This window comes from Protopterus annectens, chromosome 5.part0 (assembly GCF_019279795.1).
Source record: "Protopterus annectens isolate FY-2018-M chromosome 5.part0, PAN1.0, whole genome shotgun sequence".
Classification (NCBI taxonomy): Eukaryota; Metazoa; Chordata; order Ceratodontiformes; family Protopteridae; genus Protopterus; species Protopterus annectens.
In genome coordinates, this window is record NC_056735.1 from 1,162,607,099 (window position 1) to 1,162,628,646 (window position 21,548).

At 39.6% G+C, this 21,548-nt stretch overlaps 1 protein-coding gene across 3 annotated transcripts in view; it reads right to left on the minus strand.

Annotated features, from left to right (window-relative positions):
• The window catches only part of LOC122801567 (U2 snRNP associated SURP domain containing), a 2,423,494-nt gene that overhangs the window by 1,369,069 nt on the left and 1,032,877 nt on the right, over positions 1-21,548 (minus strand). The gene's annotated exons all lie outside the window — the stretch shown is intronic.

Genomic DNA, 21,548 nt, shown 5'->3' on the forward strand with positions numbered 1-21,548 from the left:
AATAGTGTGGGGTATAATCTTAAGAGTAAATTTGAACACAATGTAGTGAGTTTAAATGGACATAAGACTGGTACTCGGAAGTGTGGTCATTGTAATCAATGTAAGGCCATTATGGAGGACCAAGATGTGCAGTTACACAATATAAGTAAAAATGTCTTGCACTTTTGTCGTGGCAATTGTGACATCAAGAATGTCATATATCTGGCCTTGTGTACTTCCTATCCTAGTTTTTATGTAGGTCAAACAGGGAGAAAATTGAAAAGTAGGATATATGAGCATTTGTATGCAATAAAGAAAAGGGATGAAAATAATGCCCTATTTAGACATGTGCGGGACAGTTCTAATTGTAGTACTTTTAAGTTTGCAATATTAGAGGTGGTGAAGGTATCACAAAGAGGTGGGAGTATTAAGTATACTCTGGGAGAGAAAGAAGTCAGATGGCAAATACTTTTGAATGCCACTTCACCACCAGGTATTAATGAATACATTACGATTAAACCTATATTACTGAATAAAGTTTGATTTATGTTAGAGAGGTTCACATGTATATGTGTTTACATAAGTACACTTATATGTGTGTATATATATATATATATATATATATGTATAAATATGGGTGTGATTTTTCTGAAGCACTAGTAGTTTTTTGTACTACACTCACTAGTATTTTGAAATGGAATTTGCAGACTCTTATTTTTTACTTGTTAGATGAACTGTTATGTGATTGGTGTATCAATTAGTTTGAATGATGTATAAAAATGTATGGATTTGCAAGGACAGTGTTCTGATGAAGTCTAAGTTATATTAGATGAAAGCGCTAAACCTTGAAATTTTATTGATTTTTTAAAATAAAGTATTTTTTAACTATAGTACTAATTATTTCACCTAACCAGTGGATTCTGTTGTACTCAGGCACGTTGAGCAAGTTGGCATATAGGAACGATACAGCCTATCCAAAACCTCCCTTATCTCAAATATGGAACGCAACTGGCCCGCAACTAGATGTGGGAGGAGACTTAGGTCACCAGGAAGTGAATACGAGCAGAGAGCAAACTAGCACTTACGAAGAGAAAAGTGGAGGTAATACCGAGCCAAGAAGGAGTGAGAGGATTGCATACAGGAACAACACAAATGCTACCAACCAAGGTCCATCGAACAGGAATCGTAATTTTAACAACACTAACAATAATAAAAATTTTCACAATCAAACCCAGAAACACAACCAACGGGGAGGCAAAACGCAACGCTACAACAATGCGACATGGAAGCAGAGGAAATAATAGACTAATATGGAACAGACAATAGGTACTGTAAACTATTGTTCAACGCATGTAATGACTTTAAAGTTTTTAATTACTCAGACATTGAGAATGAGCCTTGTCTAGTCGAAGTGTTAGCAAAAGGCCAAACTTTTATTCCTGCAACTAAAGCACATTTAGCTCAAACTATTTGAAAATGTTTACAAGGAGAGTGAATTTAGCAGTTACTATGGGTCAAAGCGACAGCGATATAAATGAATTTTATAGAACAAGCACCTATAATCCACCTTTACAAAACAAGAGCAGTCCTATTTGAAAAGATGTGTGAAATTGATGTTAGGCATTGTACTGAAAACAAAAGAGCTCAAGTAGTGAATGTAACATAACGAAGCAGGACTGGCAAGCAATTCAGAATGCGCAGAAATTGCCACTTCGGTTCATGAAACCTGACAAGGGTGGGGGGATGGTAGTCATGAATAACGAGGATTATAAAAACAAAATGAAGAAAGTGCTAGAGAGTGAGACATATGTAAAGGCATCAAGAAATGAATAAAATGTGGCTTAAACTAGGATTGGAGGGTATTTTAATGATCTGTTCATTGAAGCCAAAATTATATTACATTAGCCGCACCAAGAATCCCTTTACTATTTGGAGTGCCTAAGATGCATAAAAGTATCGAAGATCTACCAATGAGGCCACTACTTGACGCACGCAACAGTACTACATAAGCATGAGCAAAAGTGGTTGATTCCATGTTAAAAAAAGTATATCAAACTGGAGGACCAGATTTCTAAAGATTCATGGTCCTTCCTGAGTGAGGTCAATAAAAACTGAATATAAATAAAATTTCAACTTTTTGACAATATATGTAAAAGAATTATACACATCTATGCCCTCAACAAGAAGGGATATAATGGGTCTCTAATAGATTACAAAACTTAGGGGCTCCTAGGTCTGAAATTGGACTAGTAGAAGATCTTTTGGACATAGTACTAAGTAACAACTACATTTTATTTGATAATGAGATTTACTTGCAAAAAACGGGGATAGCCATGGGCTCCCCATGCAGGGCTAGTTTTTCAAATTTAGTCGTGGCATATTGGGAAGAAGAATTTATTAGAAGAAACAATTGTATTAAAGAACACTTTTATTACTATACTAGATTCTTGGATGACATTTTTGTCATCCTAAAAGGCGATGATCATTGGCAGAAGAAGTACTGAATTATTTTAACAGTACTACTGATTTTTTGAGGTTCACATCCTGTTATGGGCAAGAAAACATTTCATATCTTGACATTGAGTTAAGAAAGGATAATGTACTGAAGAGATACACTAGTACCATTTTTCAAAAGGAAACATATTCGAATAGTTTTCTTCATTTCACTAGCTGCCATTCTCACCACCAAAAAAGATCAGTGGTGAAGGGGCAGCTAATTAGAGCAGCCAGGATGGTGAGCCTCAAAAATGATTTTTATAATGAATGTAATAAACTGAAAGAAAGGTTTCAAAATAGAAGGTACCCACAAAGCCTTTTAGACCAACTTGTCAGAGAAGTACAAAATAAAAGAGAGAGAGGGATTTACAAGCCAATTTTATGGCATGACCACAATTTGGAAAATATCGAAGATATCATCTTAAATACGACTACTGAGAAGAATGTGGGAAACTATACACAATATAGTTTTGTTACCACATACTTCATAGATGGTTGGGCCTTAAACATTATCCTAAAAAATTGGGAGGTGTTACAAAGTGACCCCTTTGTTAGTAAAAAAACTAAAAAAAAAAAAAACCCACAGATCATTTTCAGAAAAGGGGCAAATATGAAAAAGGTGTTGGAAAATAAAATCATTGGTACAAGTAAAAATCCTGGGATGGTTAAATGTGAAATGTGCAATTACTGTAAGTTTATGAGATTGGGAAAGCATATCACATTAAGGGTAGGAAATACATCACAAGTAAGAAATTTAACTGTCAGTCCAAAATGATAGTGTACCTAGCAAGATGCCAACAGTGCCCAGTATTTCATATTGGGAAAACTATAAGGACCCTGAAGGAAAGTGTACGAACATCTGCACAGTATTAACAAGAGGAAACTAGATAATGCATTAGCTAGGCACATAACAGAGTTCCCCGAACATAGATTTAAGTTCTGAGCCATAGATCAGGTTCAAACAGATGGTAGTGGAGGACCAGAACACCTCCTACAGGAAAGGTTGGAATTATTGTGGCAATTATGCACAAGTGCTTGTCAGTACCCAGGAATTAATGAAATTTATTCGATTTTATGTATACTAAAACTTAAGAGTGCAAATAGATGCACGTAAAGACATGGTTTTAACGTTTATTTTTTGTGCTTTTTAAGAAATTATATTAATTATAAATCATAAAATATATGTCTTTAAATAATGGAACCTTAAGACCAGGTTTTAACATTATATGAATTAGTGATAGTAGGATGTAAGAGTGTCTATTGGTTGAAATGTGTCGCATGCTTTTTGGAAGTAATTATTTAAACTGGAATTTTTAGGATGAATGGATATCTGATGAAGTCTTTGTAAATTTGGAGATGAAAAGCACTTAATATTAAACAGTTTTTCATTCACAATTCTTGTACTGGACTGATTCGGCTATTTTTCTCCTGTAGCCATTTGGTTCATATTGTGAGTCTTCAGTGTTTTTTCTTGGTTTAAACTACAGGCTCTGCTGTATCAGGTTCCTTCCAGGCTCACTGAGCCACTAGAAGAGGGAGTCAGAAGGTAGGACCACCCAGGATCTAGAAGAGCCAGCTCCAAAAGCCTCCAGGAACATGGATTCTTCAGGAGAAGGCGTATCTATGGATCAACTCCCTTTCTGTTTGACCAATTCTAGAATTTCTCTAAAGGAGACATCTCCAAAGGGGGATCTAGGGGACCTTTCCACTTCCTCCAAATCAGTGTCTTCTGTAAGGGACTTTGGTGATGAAACCAAGGGCTTTTCTTTGCACATCTGCTTTTTATGCACCTGTCATTGGGAAGTATCTGGTGACGCGTCTGAATCAGATTTAGAAATCAAATACAGTACTTCCCTCTAGAGTTTTGGAGACTGACTGTCCCTGTCGAAGAGGAGTAGACTCCAGAGCAGAATAACATTGAGGCTTGGTCGGATCTGAAAGGGATGGAGTCACCTCTTCTCTCATGCATCAGTGGACCTGATGGAAGGCCCAGGAAGAGAGGGGAACTGAGGAAGTCTCTCTAAAACGTGAAACAGACTCTGAAGCTCCAGCCCTTTCCAGCTCTGAGGTAGACATCAGAGACAATGCTCCAACAGGAAGGACAGCTCTGGCAACTTCAGAGTTGAATCCTTTCCCCAAACACTTTGGCTCCAACTAGTCTCGATCCAAGAGGCCCAGAGTCAAGACAGACTGAGTCACTGTCAGAGCCAAAATGGATGACATCATCAGCATCAACAAAGGTGAGGTCTTTCGTTTCAATGAACGAAGCTGCAACAGAGTCGAATACTGGAGGGGGTGTTGGTGGTGAAGTTCTTGACTCCATCAAAAGGGAGAGCCGGGAGGACTCCCAACTATATCTGCATCCAGAGGAATTTCTGCATTATCCTATCAACGTCGGTTTGGTGAGAATCCTGGTAGAATGAGCAGACCTAAAAGATGCTACTGATGAAGCCCTGGAGCATTGTTGAAGAACAGGGAAATGGAGCCGTGGACTAACTGGATCTGGAGTCAACAGCCTAGATGGGGATGGAGATGGAGAATGGCTCTGAGGTTTCAGATCAGACGGCTTTGGCATTTTTGGTGCCGGACCCACTGAGGCTGTGGGATCCTGGGTCCATTTTTTTGGCTTTATCAATACCATTTCTCGGGAGTCTTATCTTTAACAAGCTCCTTCAACTTTGGAGTTTCTTTACCTTTTTCCTTTCACTTTGACTATCACACGAGAAACCACTGACGACCCTGAGGTGGACGGAAGAAAACTCTTTAGAATGACTTGTCTCTTCTGCTCTGAAGAGCTTTGTGGCCAAAAGAAGCACAAGCGTCACATTCGGTTTACAAGCTTGCCAGTCCCAAGCAATAAATACACGGAAAGTACAGTTGTGTACACTTACCATAAATGTAAATGTTCAAGTGTATTCACTGTTGCAGTCATCACATTTGGGTTATCTGCCTGCAGTAGCCCTCAGCCGGCCTGAATACCAGAGTCTTGGATTCCTGCATCGGATGCTGTATCTTCTTCCATGACGTCAGGTCGTCAGGGGTATAAAACATGCAACCAAAGCCATTACATCAGTTTTTCTTGCCCCAGATGTCAGGTGCCCCCACAATGGGAAGCAATTATATGTTATGGTACTACACCATCAAAGAGCAAATGTACAAGAAAACCTAACTACACTAAACAAGAAGGAAAGGTAGAGCCAAGAAAAGTCAGGGGGCTGGAGGGAGGGTAACCAGGACTGCAACAGTGAATACACTCAAACATCTACATTTATGGTAAGTGTACACAACTGTACTATGTTCTTTGTGTTTCACTGTTGCAGCCATCACATTTGGATTGACTCCCAAAGCTAAGGAAGGGAGGAGGAAGTTAGAGAGCATTAGGGCCAGCTATTAAGCCCTGCAAGACTGCAGTGGCAAAACCAGCTCTGGATTTAGAAACAATAGGCATGTGGTCATGCTTGGTGAAGGTATGTACAGAGTTCCAGGTAGAAGCTTCTAGGATGTCCCTGGTAGGGACTCCTCTGAAAAAGGCTGCAGAGGTAGATGCAGCCCTGGTGGAATGTGATCTTATCCCCTGTGGGGTAGGTTTTCCATGGTGATTGTAGCAGAAATTAATGCAATTGGCTATCCATTTAGAAATGGTTTGCTTTGAAATGGCCTTCCCCTCTGCCCCTGCAGCAAAGCCAACTATCAGTTGTTCAAATTTTCTGAGAGGCTTAGTCCTGTCCAAATAAAATCTAAGTTGTCTGTGCATGTCCAAAGAGTGCAGTAATCATTCTTCTTGTTTTGTGTATTAGGGAAAAAGGTATGCAAATGAATGGAATGATTTAGGGCCACATTAGACACCACCTTGAGCATAAAGAAGGATTGGTCCTGAGGGAAACCCTGTCTGCGTGGAAGATAATGATGGGTTCCACTGTCATGAGGGCTTATAATTCAGACACTCTTCTTGCTGAAGTGATGGCTAGAAGGAAGGTGGTTTTCCAAGAAAGAAATTTCAACTCTGCCGTGGCAGCTGGCTCAAAGGGAGGGAGAGTGAGCTTTTCCAATACAAAGTTAAGGTCCCAGGCTGGAGTAGGGGCTCTCCTGGGTTTTGGCCCCTCTAAGGAACTGCTTTAGCAGGGGGTGACAGAAGGGGGTGGCTCAGTATTATAATGTGCTGAAATGGCAGAGGCATGAATTTTAATTGACGAGAAGGATAGGCCCTTGTGGAGCATTTCTGTTAAGTACTGAAGAATATGAGGTAAGCTGGGCACTGATGTGCCCATCCTCTGAGTCTGGCTCCAGGAACAGTACCTTTTCTACTTTTCAGCATAGGATTTTCTAGTACTAGGCCTACTTGCCTCCAGAATGACATCTAGCATCTGTTTACTGAGGGATGCTACTGGAGAGCTCAAGGAATTAGCCAGGCTGCAAGGTTCAGGGTTTGAAGCTGAGGGTGCAGAATCTGGCCCGCCTGCTGGGTCAGCAGGGAAGGGGTCTGAGGCAGGTGCCATGATCCCAGCAGTGACATACTGCGCAAGAGGGGGTACCCAGTGCTGGCGGGGCCAGTCTGGTGCAATCAGTATTGTCCTTGGCTTGTCCTGTTTGATCTTTAGCAGAACCTTCGAGAGGAGAGGCAGACGGGGAAGGCATAAACCGAGAAGCTTTCCCAGGTAAAGGACAGGGCATCCACTTTCCAAGCTTGACTGTGGGAAGTCCCTGTGCAGAATTTGTCCAATTGGTACTTCTGAGGGGGGCAAACAGGTCTACCTCTGGAGTCCCTCATTTGCTCCTCAAGAGGTTGAATATTTTTGGTTCCAGTTTCCATTCGTGTGGGTCCATGAGATTTCTGCTTAGGTCATCTGCCAGTGAATTTAGCTTGCCTGGCTGGAACTGAGCTTGCAGGCACACTTGGTAGCTCAAGACTGTGTTCCACAGAGCCATGGCTAGTCTGCAGAGAGGGTACGAATGGGTTCCCCCCTGCTTGATTATGTACCACATAACTGTGGTGTTGTCTGTCTTTACCAATAATTGTCTTGGAAGGATGTGGTCTTTGAAGGCTGTCAGGGAATTCTGTACAGCTAACATTTCTTTTTGGTTGATATGCAGGTGCATCTGTCTCGGGTTCCATTTGCCCTGAATGCACTGCCCTGCCAAGTGAGCTCCCCATGCATAGTCTGATGCATTTGTTGTTAGGGTTTGGGCAGCAGGGGGTAGAGTGAAAGGGAGCCCCTTGTTGTGGTAGCAGGCCTCTGCCCACCAAAGGAACTCTGTATTTATACAACGAATGATAAGAATCATTGATTCCAGGTCCTGAGAATGTTGACTCCAAAGGCTTTTTAGATACCATTGTAGTTTCCTCATATGCAGTCTTGCATATGGAATTAGTAGAATGCAAGAGGCTATTAACCCCAGGGCTTGCAGAATTTTCCTTGCAGATAGTTGGGGCTTTGTGGCCAAAAGTTTGAAGTAGGTTGTCAAATAAACTTGTTTCTCTGGAGTGAGGAAAGCCATCTGGGAAGTTGTGTTCAAGCTTGCTCCCAGGAATACAATCTGTTGGCATGGTACTAGGTGAGATTTCTTTTTGTTTATGGTGTACCCCAGTGAGGTTAGAAGTTTCTTTACAAATACCAGATGTTTTAATAGCAAGTCCTGACTTTCTGCCTGAATCAGACAATCGTCCACGTATGGGTATATTTGAATATTTCTCTGCCTACAAAATGCAATGGCTGGAGCTAGACACTTTGTGAATACCCTGGGCGCAGCAGATAAGCCAAAGGGAAATGCAGAGAACTGATAGTGCATGGAGCCTGCCCTGAAGCGTAAGTATTTCCTGCAAGATTCCCTTATTGGAATATGCAAGTAAGCTTCCTTTAAGTCTAAGGTCCAACCAGGCATCTTTGCCTAGCATAGGAAAGCAGCTGCAGAAGTGTTAGCATTTTGAATTTTGGGATTACCAGGAAAGTGTTTAGAATAGAGAGGCCCAGGATAGGACGCCAGGAGCTGTCTTTTCTGGGTACCAGGAAAAGTCCTGAATAAAACCCTTGTCCCCTTTGTTTTGCTGGGACAGGTTGAATAGCCCTGACACTTAGAATTGAGAGAACCTGCTGTTGGGCCTCTGCCCACTGATTTGGGGGTAGGTCTGGCCAACTGTTTGGAGTTGGTAAGGTGTGGAAGTGGAGTCTGTATCCTTGGGAAACTATATTTAAAACCCATTTGTCCTAGGTAACTAGTTCCCAGTTTTTTGCATGCAGGGCGAGTTTTCCTCCTAAGGGAGCAGGCAGTTGAGCAGGGCTTGGAAGGGCTAAGGATAAGTCATTGTGCCATTTTTCCGTAGGGGGGTGCCTTACCACTCCCTGTTTTGGAAGTGGGAGCCCCCCACTGCTTAGGCCTGTGTGCAGCCTGAGACTAACCTCGGTGGTCTGCTGTTCCTGGGTTTGGACTGAGAAGGCCTGGAAGAGACTGGAAAGGACTAATTCTTTCAAGGCCAATGCCTACTAAATCTGGGAGGCTGTACTTGTAGGAAATCTTTAACAGTTTGCATAGATTTAGCTTTTTCCTCCATCCTTTTGAGTACTACTTCTGCTTTGTTGCCAAACAGGCGGTCTTGGTTTAAGGGAGCATCCAGTAATTTAGCTTTAACATGATCTGGCAAGTTTTGCTCCTTAAGCCAAGCATGCCTTCTTAGTACAGACCCAGTGACAGCAGCCCTGCAAGATGCTTATAGAGTCAAAACCACATTGCAAAGTATGTTTACCAACTTGTTCTACAGAATGCATTAAATCCTGTAATTCTGTGTGTTCAGCACAGTCAGGAATCAACATCATTTTCTGTTTAAGTAGTCCCATAATATGCTGCTGGTACTTTAACATATGATATATAAACAAAACACGACCACCAAAAGATGCAGTCTCTTCCACAAAAAGCCACACTGTGATGAAAACTGAGTCCTATAATGAAAACTGAGTCCTTTGGATAGACTTGAACAGAAAATTTAATACAAATTGTAACGACTAAGCGCTTTCGCCAGCAATCTGGCTTCATCAGAGTCGTTTAAAATACATTCAAATAAACCATATATACCCTTCACTCAAGACTCATTGGCTCAGTTCAAAAAACACACCCCCATGATTACATTAATCCTAAATACTAAACAGTTAAATATTACAAATGTAGTTAAAAATAACTGTGCACATTAATACATAATTTACAATATTAATCATAAATAGTGATGTTGTGTCCATAAAAATCTAACTTAATGATATCAAATATCACTATTAAAACATTAATTGTACACTCAACACACAATATAATATAATATAAAACCCCCCCAATCCTATCCATAGAGGCAACCAGCTAAATAAATAACATTAATATTGAAATAAACATACTAAAACGTGTTACAGATTTAATACTAACTATACTAAATTATTAACCTATATTAACCACAGTACATAAGTCCCTGCTACCTATTGTATCCAATCCCTATACTAACAGGGACCTTAACTTTAACATAGGTTTAATTGAAATATAATCATTTAAACCCGGGGGCTTACAGGCATCTAATCTTAATTGCCATACAGTTTCTAAAGCCCCTACTCTATTGGGTACATCTCCCCCTTCCCCGTAATCTAAAACACGTCCAATGACAAAAAATGTGAATTTGTTAAAACCAACACATTGATTACTGTGTAGATAAAGTACATTATGCTTGTCCTTCTTCCTGATAGATCTAACATGTTCTGCGATTCTATCCTGCAGCCTCCTAATGGTTTTCCCCACGTAAAATGCCTCACACGATGCACATGTTGCCAAGTAAATAATATTTTTCGTACAACAATTGCACTGCCCAGGACAAGGGATGGTGTACTTGTAGCCATGTACACATACATAACTACCCCCATTGATGTATCTACACCATCTGCAGAAACCACATTTTTTCATGATGGATTTGTATTGATTTTTATTTTTTCTCTCCAGAATACCTTTTATATTGTCCCCCCTACTAAACACGAACACGGGTTCTGAACCCAATATTTTTTTAAGGTCATCACTTAAAACGTAGTTCCAAATGTTTTTTATTATACCAACCACCTCTGAAGATTTAGGGTTGTATTTAACTATCATCTTTACATCAGACCCCTTAAATACAACATCAGTTTCATGTTCCCCCATGTGTCCTACACCAGTGCATATCGCTCTTTCCTTCCCCTCAAGACATCCCTTCTTACACTTAGTAGGAGCTTCAATGGATATCCACGATCCAGAAACATGCCTATAAGCTTAAAAAGCTCCATTCTAAATTGTACATCATTGCTAACCAGCCTAGAGGTTCTCACCATTTGCCCCTTAACAATTCCTTTACGATGGTGAAACGGATGACAACTAGAGAAGTGTAATAGTGAGTTTGAATAATTTTCTTTTCTAAAAATATTACTTTCAAACTCTCTATCTGTTTTACTGATGGTTATATCCAGATAGTTGATTTTGTTTTTATCCCAATGAAATGTAAATTTCAAAAATTCTGTTGTATTACCTAGATATTCAACAAAATCAACCGCCGTTGTCTCATCACCTTCCCAGAAAGTCAAAATGTCATCCAAAAATCTACTGTACATCAATATATTGGTCATAAACCTGTCCGATGCAAAGATGTATTCTCTTTCCCATGTAAGTAAAACTGCATTGGCAAATGCTGGCGCACATTTTGCACCCATCGCAACACCTGACTTTTGTTGAAACAGGTCACCCTCAAAATTGATAAAGTTGTTGTTAAGCACTAGTTCCATCAAATCACAAACAAAATTGGCCTTAGTCCCTTCCAACAACCCATCCTTTGTGATAGCCTCAAAAAACATCTCCAAACCCACATTGTGAGGAATAACTGAGAATAGGTTCACGATGTCAATAGTAAGGAACCCAAAATCCCTGTTCCCTCTCTCAAAATTCTTAATTCTATCAAGGCAATGCCATGAATCTCTAATGATGTGCGGTGCATGATTAATAATGGGCTTCACCACTGTATCAATGTATGCAGCTAAAGTTTCAGTTTTAGACCCCTTAGCTGATACAACGGGCCTAAATTGTAAATTATCGGCCCCTTTATGCACCTTTGGTATTCCAAACAAAGTAGGTATTCTAGGAAAATTCACAGTCAAAAAATCATATTCCAATTCATTGATATTTCCTTGAAACAAAGCGTCGTGCAAAAATACATCAATTTTATAGTAAGCCCTGTTGATCTCACCCCTTGAGACCAAATTATACGTGTCGTCACCATTCAAAATCGCAGACATTTCAGAAATATAATCAGTGTTTGTCATGACAACCATACCCCCCCCCTTATCTGGTTTCATAAATCTGTATTTTCCAGATTTTTTAAGGGAGTCCAACAATTCTCTCTCTTTTCGTGTCAGGTTGTCATGAAATAAAAACACATTTTCCAAACATTTCCGTATCTGTGTTTCAACCATTTTTTCAAAAACCATCACTTCAGAATTAAAAGGTGGTATGAATGCACTTTTTCTTTTAAGTAGAGTTGTTCTATCCACAACCCCATTGTTTTCACTGGTTGCCCCTTCTCCAATTGCTGCAAAAAACATTTTTAAATGCATTTGTCTCGTAAACATCTTAAAATCAAGTAAAACCTGCGCTGTGTCAACTCTAAACATTGGTACAAAACTCACACCCTTACTAAATAAATCAAAGTGTGTCTCTCCTATCACAATGTCAGTATAATTATAAATACAGTAACCACTTTTCTTGAGCAACTGATGCCTAGTACCTTGAAACGCTGCTATGTCCTTATAACCATCTAAAGGACAGTTCGAATTCAACATATCAATACCCATACCATCCTCATGCAACACAACATTGTTCACAAGTGATACAAAATCACTCCCTTCACACATGCAGGTGGTGGTATTGTTATCACCATCACAATCAGTCTCCAAACCGTCACATTGTGCTTCAAGTACACACATTTCGGTTGACACAATTCTTTGTATGTTATTCTCATTACAAATCGTACATACTACATCACCATTTATTAAATTGTCCATCAATATCTCCCCCTCCTGTTCGTTCTCCCACCCCTGTGATAATCTTGTTGGGCTTCTCTTCCCGATAAACCCCTGTTCCGAAGCCTCTCCGATCTCCGAGGGCCATTTTCCATATCTAAAAAAACATCATTGTCCCCCCTGTCCTCATTACAACTCAAACGTTCATTAACATCATTAATCTCATACATATTAGTGTTTAAGTCATTCCTTCTGGTACCAGGGGGATAGGCCCTTTTGTTTTTATAGTCCAAACAGTCTCTCTCAAGTTTCTTTTTTGCCATATTTTTATTAACAAAAGTGCTAATGTTACTCAATGTCTTATTAAAATTTGCCAAATTCTGTTCAAATACTAAATCAGTAGTAATACTCACATGGAGCTGCTCAATCTGCTCCTGTAGTTCAGTTAATTTAATTTCATTATTCCTTATTATAATGTCCATCATATCCAAGCCGGTCTTGTTAAACAGCGCTGTTAATTCTTGAAACGCTACTGAATTGTCCTCCACTCCCATGGGTCTCTTCCATACTCGCAGGCCCATTGGAACTTGATTCATCTCCTTAGATTTTTTCAAAAAAAGACTATCCAGCTGAACCGCTCGGAACCTCGTACACAATTTTTCATACCTTGAAATCTGTTCGTTTAGACGAGGACGTGAAGTTCTTCTCTCGTTGATGCTTGCTACCTCTCCAAACGCCGGAGCCTGGAACCAGGAAGTGATGTCGAACCTCCCCTCGTGCATCCTTCTATTCTGGTCTCCGCTCCCTCTCATACCGTTGTTGCTCCGGTTCTGAGACGCTGCCACATCCGCATAGGAACTGCCCGCATCCCCTTGACCAGGTGGAATAGATCCAACCGGGGAATGCAAAGTGAACAGCCGCATTTGCGATTCTGTCGGACTCACTAAAACATCTTCACCTCTCTCGTCATTACCGCTCCTCTTATTGTTAGCTGCTGTGTAAACTTTTAACAGTTTATCCACCACGGTCGCCAGTTCTTTTAAGATTGCCTCCATAACGCCACGTAGCTTTCAGCAAATAGAGAACCACACCAGTGGTATTGTAAAGTGAAAATTAAGAATGTAACACCCACAAGGGCAGTAACAGCAAATAAACAAAACACGACCACCAAAAGATGCAGTCTCTTCCACAAAAAGCCACACTGTGATGAAAACTGAGTCCTATAATGAAAACTGAGTCCTTTGGATAGACTTGAACAGAAAATTTAATACAAATTGTAACGACTAAGCGCTTTCGCCAGCAATCTGGCTTCATCAGAGTCGTTTAAAATACATTCAAATAAACCATATATACCCTTCACTCAAGACTCATTGGCTCAGTTCAAAAAACACACCCCCATGATTACATTAATCCTAAATACTAAACAGTTAAATATTACAAATGTAGTTAAAAATAACTGTGCACATTAATACATAATGTACAATATTAATCATAAATAGTGATGTTGTGTCCATAAAAATCTAACTTAATGATATCAAATATCACTATTAATATTGTAAATTATGTATTAATGTGCACAGTTATTTTTAACTACATTTGTAATATTTAACTGTTTAGTATTTAGGATTAATGTAATCATGGGGGTGTGTTTTTTGAACTGAGCCAATGAGTCTTGAGTGAAGGGTATATATGGTTTATTTGAATGTATTTTAAACGACTCTGATGAAGCCAGATTGCTGGCGAAAGCGCTTAGTCGTTACAATTTGTATTAAATTTTCTGTTCAAGTCTATCCAAAGGACTCAGTTTTCATTATAGGACTCAGTTTTCATCACAGTGTGGCTTTGTGGAAGACTGCATCTTTGGTGGCCGTATTTTGTTTATATGCTGTTACTGCCCTTGTGGGTGTTACATTCTTAATTTTCACTTTACAATACCACTGGTGTGGTTCTCTATTTGCTGAAAGCTACGTGGCGTTATGGAGGCAATCTTAAAAGAACTGGCGACCATGGTGGATAAACTGTTAAAAGTTTACACAGCAGCTAACAATAAGAGGAGCGGTAATGACGAGAGGTGAAGATGTTTTAGTGAGTCCGACAGAATCGAATGCGGCTGTTCACTTTGCATTCCCGGTTGATCTATTCCACCTGGTCAAGGGATGCGGCAGTTCCTTGCGGATGTGGCAGCGCCTCAGAACCGGAGCAACAACGGTATGAGAGGGCGGAGACCAGAAAGGATGCACGAGGGGAGGTAGCAAGACATCTGACGAACTTCACGCGTCCTCGCCTAAACGAACAGATTTCAAGGTATGAAAAATTGTGTACGATCCGAAAGCGTTCAGCTGGATAGTCTTTTGAAAAATCTAAGGAGATGAATCAAGTTCCAATGGGCCTGCGGTATGGAAGAGACCCATGGAGTGGAGGACAATTCAGTAGCTGCGTTCAAGAATTAACAGCTGTTTAAAGTTCGCTTGATATGATGGACATTATAATAAGGAATAATGAAATTAAATTAACTGAACTACAGGAGCAGATTGAGCAGCTCCATGTGAGTATTACTACTGATTTAGTATTTGAACAGAATTTGGCAAATTTTAATAAGACATTGAGTAACATTAGCACTTTTGTTAATAAAAATATGGCAAAAAAGAAAAAGAAACTTGAGAGAGACTGTTTGGACTATAAAAACAAAAGGGCCTATCCCCCTGGTACCAGAAGGAATGACTTAAACACTAATATGTATGAGATTAATGATGTTAATGAACGTTTGAGTTGTAATGAGGACAGGGGGGACAATGATGTTTTTTTAGATATGGAAAATGGCCCTCGGAGAGGCTTCGGAACAGGGGTTTATCGGGAAGAGAAGCCCAACAAGATTATCACAGGGTGGAAACGAACAGGAGGGGGAGATATTGATGGACAATTTAATAAATGGTGATGTAGTATGTACGATTTGTAATGAGAATAACATACAAAGAATTGTGTCAACCGAAATGTGTGTACTTGAAGCACAATGTGACGGTTTGGAGACTGATTGTGATGGTGATAACAATACCACCACCTGCATGTGTGAAGGGAGTGATTTTGTATCACTTGTGAACAATGTTGTGTTGCATGAGGATGGTATGGGTATTGATATGTTGAATTCGAACTGTCCTTTAGATGGTTATAAGGACATAGCAGCGTTTCAAGGTACTAGGCATCAGTTGCTCAAGAAAAGTGGTTACTGTATTTATAATTATACTGACATTGTGATAGGAGAGACACACTTTGATTTATTTAGTAAGGGTGTGAGTTTTGTACCAATATTTAGAGTTGACACAGCGCAGGTTTTACTTGATTTTAAGATGTTTACGAGACAAATGTATTTAAAAATGTTTTTTGCAGCAATTGGAGAAGGGGCAGCCAGTGAAAACAATGGGGTTGTGGATAGAACAACTCTACTTAAAAGAAAAAGTGCATTCATACCACCTTTTAATTCTGAAGTGATGGTTTTTGAAAAAATGGTTGAAACACAGATACGGAAATGTTTGGAAAATGTGTTTTTATTTCATGACAACCTGACACGAAAAGAGAGAGAATTATTGGACTCCCTTAAAAAATCTGGAAAATACAGATTTATGAAACCAGATAAGGGGGGGGGGGGTATGGTTGTCATGACAAACACTGATTATATTTCTGAAATGTCTGCGATTTTGAATGGTGACGACACGTATAATTTGGTCTCAAGGGGTGAGATCAACAGGGCTTACTATAAAATTGATGTATTTTTGCACGACGCTTTGTTTCAAGGAAATATCAATGAATTGGAATATGATTTTTTGACTGTGAATTTTCCTAGAATACCTACTTTGTTTGGAATACCAAAGGTGCATAAAGGGGCCGATAATTTACAATTTAAGCCCATTGTATCAGCTAAGGGGTCTAAAACTGAAACTTTAGCTGCATACATTGATACAGTGGTGAAGCCCATTATTAATCATGCACCGCACATCATTAGAGATTCATGGCATTGCCTTGATAGAATTAAGAATTTTGAGAGAGGGAACAGGGATTTTGGGTTCCTTACTATTGACATCGTGAACCTATTCTCAGTTATTCCTCACAATGTGGGTTTGGAGATGTTTTTTGAGGCTATCACAAAGGATGGGTTGTTGGAAGGGACTAAGGCCAATTTTGTTTGTGATTTGATGGAACTAGTGCTTAACAACAACTTTATCAATTTTGAGGGTGACCTGTTTCAACAAAGGTCAGGTGTTGCGATGGGTGCAAAATGTGCGCCAGCATTTGCCAATGCAGTTTTACTTACATGGGAAAGAGAATACATCTTTGCATCGGACAGGTTTATGACCAATATATTGATGTACAGTAGATTTTTGGATGACATTTTGATTTTCTGGGAAGGTGATGAGACAACGGCGGTTGATTTTGTTGAATATCTAGGTAATACAACAGAATTTTTGAAATTTACATTTCATTGGGATAAAAACAAAATCAACTATCTGGATATAACCATCAGTAAAACAGATAGAGAGTTTGAAAGTAATATTTTTAGAAAAGAAAATTATTCGAACTCACTATTACACTTCTCTAGTTGTCATCCGTTTCACCATCGTAAAGGAATTGTTAAGGGGCAAATGGTGAGAACCTCTAGGCTGGTTAGCAATGATGTACAATTTAGAATGGAGCTTTTTAAGCTTATAGGCATGTTTCTGGATCGTGGATATCCATTGAAGCTCCTACTAAGTGTAAGAAGGGATGTCTTGAGGGGAAGGAAAGAGCGATATGCACCTGTTTTATGCACTGGTTTAGGACACATGGGGGAACATGAAACTGATGTTGTATTTAAGGGGTCTGATGTAAAGATGATAGTTAAATACAACCCTAAATCTTCAGAGGTGGTTGGTATAATAAAAAACATTTGGAACTACGTTTTAAGTGATGACCTTAAAAAAAATATTGGGTTCAGAACCCGTGTTCGTGTTTAGTAGGGGGGACAATATAAAAGGTATTCTGGAGAGAAAAAATAAAAATCAATACAAATCCATCATGAAAAAATGTGGTTTCTGCAGATGGTGTAGATACATCAATGAGGGTAGTTATGTATGTGTACATGGCTACAAGTACACCATCCCTTGTCCTGGGCAGTGCAATTGTTGTACGAAAAATATTATTTACTTGGCAACATGTGCATCGTGTGAGGCATTTTACGTGGGGAAAACCATTAGGAGGCTGCAGGATAGAATCGCAGAACATGTTAGATCTATCAGGAAGAAGGACAAGCATAATGCACTTTATCTACACAGTAATCAATGTGTTGGTTTTAACAAATTCACATTTTTTGTCATTGGACGTGTTTTAGATTACGGGGAAGGGGGAGATATACCCAATAGAGTAGGGGCTTTAGAAACTGTATGGCAATTAAGATTAGATGCCTGTAAGCCCCCGGGTTTAAATGATTATATTTCAATTAAACCTATGTTAAAGTTAAGGTCCCTGTTAGTATAGGGATTGGATACAATAGGTAGCAGGGACTTATGTACTGTGGTTAATAATTTAGTATAGTTAGTATTAAATCTGTAACACGTTTTAGTATGTTTATTTCAATATTAATGTTATTTATTTAGCTGGTTGCCTCTATGGATAGGATTGGGGGGGTTTTATATTATATTATATTGTGTGTTGAGTGTACAATGAATGTTTTAATAGTGATATTTGATATCATTAAGTTAGATTTTTATGGACACAACATCACTATTTATGATTAATATTGTACATTATGTATTAATGTGCACAGTTATTTTTAACTACATTTGTAATATTTAACTGTTTAGTATTTAGGATTAATGTAATCATGGGGGTGTGTTTTTTGAACTGAGCCAATGAGTCTTGAGTGAAGGGTATATATGGTTTATTTGAATGTATTTTAAACTACTCTGATGAAGCCAGATTGCTGGCGAAAGCGCTTAGTCGTTACAATTTGTATTAAATTTTCTGTTCAAGTCTATCCAAAGGACTCAGTTTTCATTATAGGACTCAGTTTTCATCACAGTGTGGCTTTTTGTGGAAGATACTGCATCTTTTGGTGGTCGTGTTTTGTTTCTTTGCTGTTACTGCCCTTGTGGGTGTTACATTCTTAATTTTCACTTTAACATATGAAACTGGCAATTTACAGCCCTAATGGCCAAAGTAGCAGAAGTGTATACCTTCTTACCCAATCTGTCCAGGGCTCTAGAATCTCTATCAGAAGGGGTAGGATTTTTGGCAGCAGTAGCCTTAATGCCTTTTGGTCCTTGGGAAATCTTCTCTGGATCTGCAGTAGGATTCTTGAACAGAAACTTGTGAGTCAGGTACTTTGTAATACCAGTCAGGTTTTCTGGGAGCTGGAGGTAAGTGTCTGGGGAAAGGCTAGATTCCCAGAAAGCATCATCTACAATGTCCAAAACAGGAGGGATAGCTAAAGACCTGTGTTGAGGAAGGAGTAAGAATTCCCTAAGCCTCTTTTTGGAGTCAGAGTAATCTTGGCCTTCCCAGCGGAAATGCTCCCTAAGAGTATGCAAGGTTTCACCAAAAGAAAAATCTTCTGGAGGGGAAGCAGAGGGAATGGAATTCTCTGCATCAGAATCCTCATAGGTAGATAAGGGTAAATCCTGATCATCAGAAGGAACAGAAATATCAGATTCCTGATCAGAAGAATCAGAAGAAAATTCAGTTCTAGGTCTCTTAGAGGTGGAAGGCTGGCTTCCCCTAATTAATGTAATAAAGTCTTCAGCCATTCTAAGCATTTGTTTTTTAGGCATATGGGCCTGAGCATGTGGTTTGGACGTCGGTTTTCTAGGCGTTGCTCGAGTTTTAGGCCTGGACGAAGAAGATGGCGTCGGTTTAAAATGCAAGTGTGCCTGCACAGCGGCTCCGGACCCATCCAAGGTAGAGACATCCGCAGGTTCCATAGTCGAAGAAGCATCTCGCAGCATATCGGACTCCGAATGGATCTCAGTAGAGGCCTGCAAATCTGAGTTAGCGGGTATCAGGGGCTGTGAAAGAGCCTCACTGAGTACTGGCGACTAGCTTAACGGAAGCATCATCAGCAGTTTTGGACCCATGCGGTCTCTGTCTATATTTACGTTTTTTTCAGAAGATCGGTAGTTGGATGGCTTAACAAAGCCATTTCAGAGTACAGATACCTACCACCAAAATAATTTGCTGCAAATATAGCCCGACTACGAACAGTACGGAGGTTGAACAAGGCACAAAACCGACAACGAGGGACGTCATTGTCTGGGCCTAAGCAAGGGATGCAGTACGAATGAAAATCTTTATGAGGTATTTGCTTTCCACAGGTAAGACAATTGTTAACTTTTACTGACATCGGTTGGAGCAAGAAAAAAAAATTCCCAATGGGGTACTTATCTTTTTTGAAGACTTCGGTTCTGAAACTCGAAAATGAAAATTTCAGGAGTCAGCCGACCGGCACTTACGAATTGCTTCGGGCACCGCACGGCAAGAAAGACTGAAGTAATGGCATCGGCTGCATGTTTTATACCCCTGACGTCATGGAAGAAGATACAGCATCCGACGCAGGAATCCAAGACTCTGGTATTCGGGCCAGCTGAGGGCTACCTGCAGGTAGATAACCCAAATGTGATGACTGCAACAGTGAAACATGAAGAACATCGGGGGTTCCTTGGAGGAATTTTATGACCACACACTCCACATTTTTTGAAAATCTTGTCTGATATGTCAATCCAGTTACAGAGTAAAAAGCACTGAGAGAATACAATACTTATCAAACTTGAAAAACTACAGAGACTGTACTATCTATACAAACTATAACAATAATACATGCAAAGTCTTTATATGTATATACATATACGTACATACATATTTTTATATAAATGCACAGAACGGGAGGAAGAAAACAGCAGAGAAAGAGAATACCAAGGTTGAGTACAAGATAAAGTGAAAAAAATCACTTATCCAAAACAAGCTCAGAGCATTTGCAACCGTCTGTTGAAGTGGCAAACAAAACCTGGTGTAATTAGACCCAAGGGTTGAATCGGATGAAAATGGACAGCACTGGATCAAGACAACAATTAGTAAGCTTTAATGCAATGAACATTTCAATGTATTAAACCAATGTACTTACTGGATCACAAATAATACAATTTAATATATAACGTCATCCTCATTCAGCTGTAAATACAACCTGATAACCCTTCTAAAAATACAATTCTCATCCAATATATCCCTATCCCATCAAAATCTATGAGAATACCAGTCATGCACTTTCCTGGGTGTTTTTATCCCATTTGCCTCATGCCTACCAGCCAAAAATCCTCCTCTTGAAGCAAAAAGTGCTTAATCATTTCTCAGTTATAAGGACTCCACCTGGAGGAGAGGAGACAGCTATCCAAAGATGCCATCATTCAGTTGGTCATGATGATGCTTTCTGCTTTCTCTCTGCCTCTCTCTGGCATTCCAGCAGTGAGAGGATTTGAACAGCCTACTCCCTCCCCCCAGGGTTCGGGGAGACCATCAAACCGTGTCACCACACACCACAGTGGCCCGTCATACCTTTCCTCTTGCAAGTGTATGCTTCTGCACAGTCAATATTAAGGTCACTACCAACTGGTATCTTGAAGATCTGAACTCCTGCCCCCAGGCTGACATGTGCATTGCCGCTCTTCCTCCATGTGACAGTGGCAATGTGTGTGGACAAATATATTCCCCCTTCCTCCCTCAGAATAGGCCTACCCATTCTCTCTACACTACCTGTCAAGTGACTGAACTACCAGTCAAAACTAATGTCACCTGGGCCATAGTCAAAGCTGTCTTTCTATGCCACCAGTGCCGGTCTACTCAAAAACAATTTTAACACACCTCATGAATAATTCAGGTACACAATAAAATAATCACAAAATTGAGGGCTTAACTGTAATATGATTCACTGTTCAGAAACATTTATCACAAACTGGACCTACAGTAATAATCCTCTGTTAACTACAAGTAACAACTTTATGAATAGCTATCAAGGTAACAATGAAATAAAACAACTCAAAATAAGTGCCTTGTCTA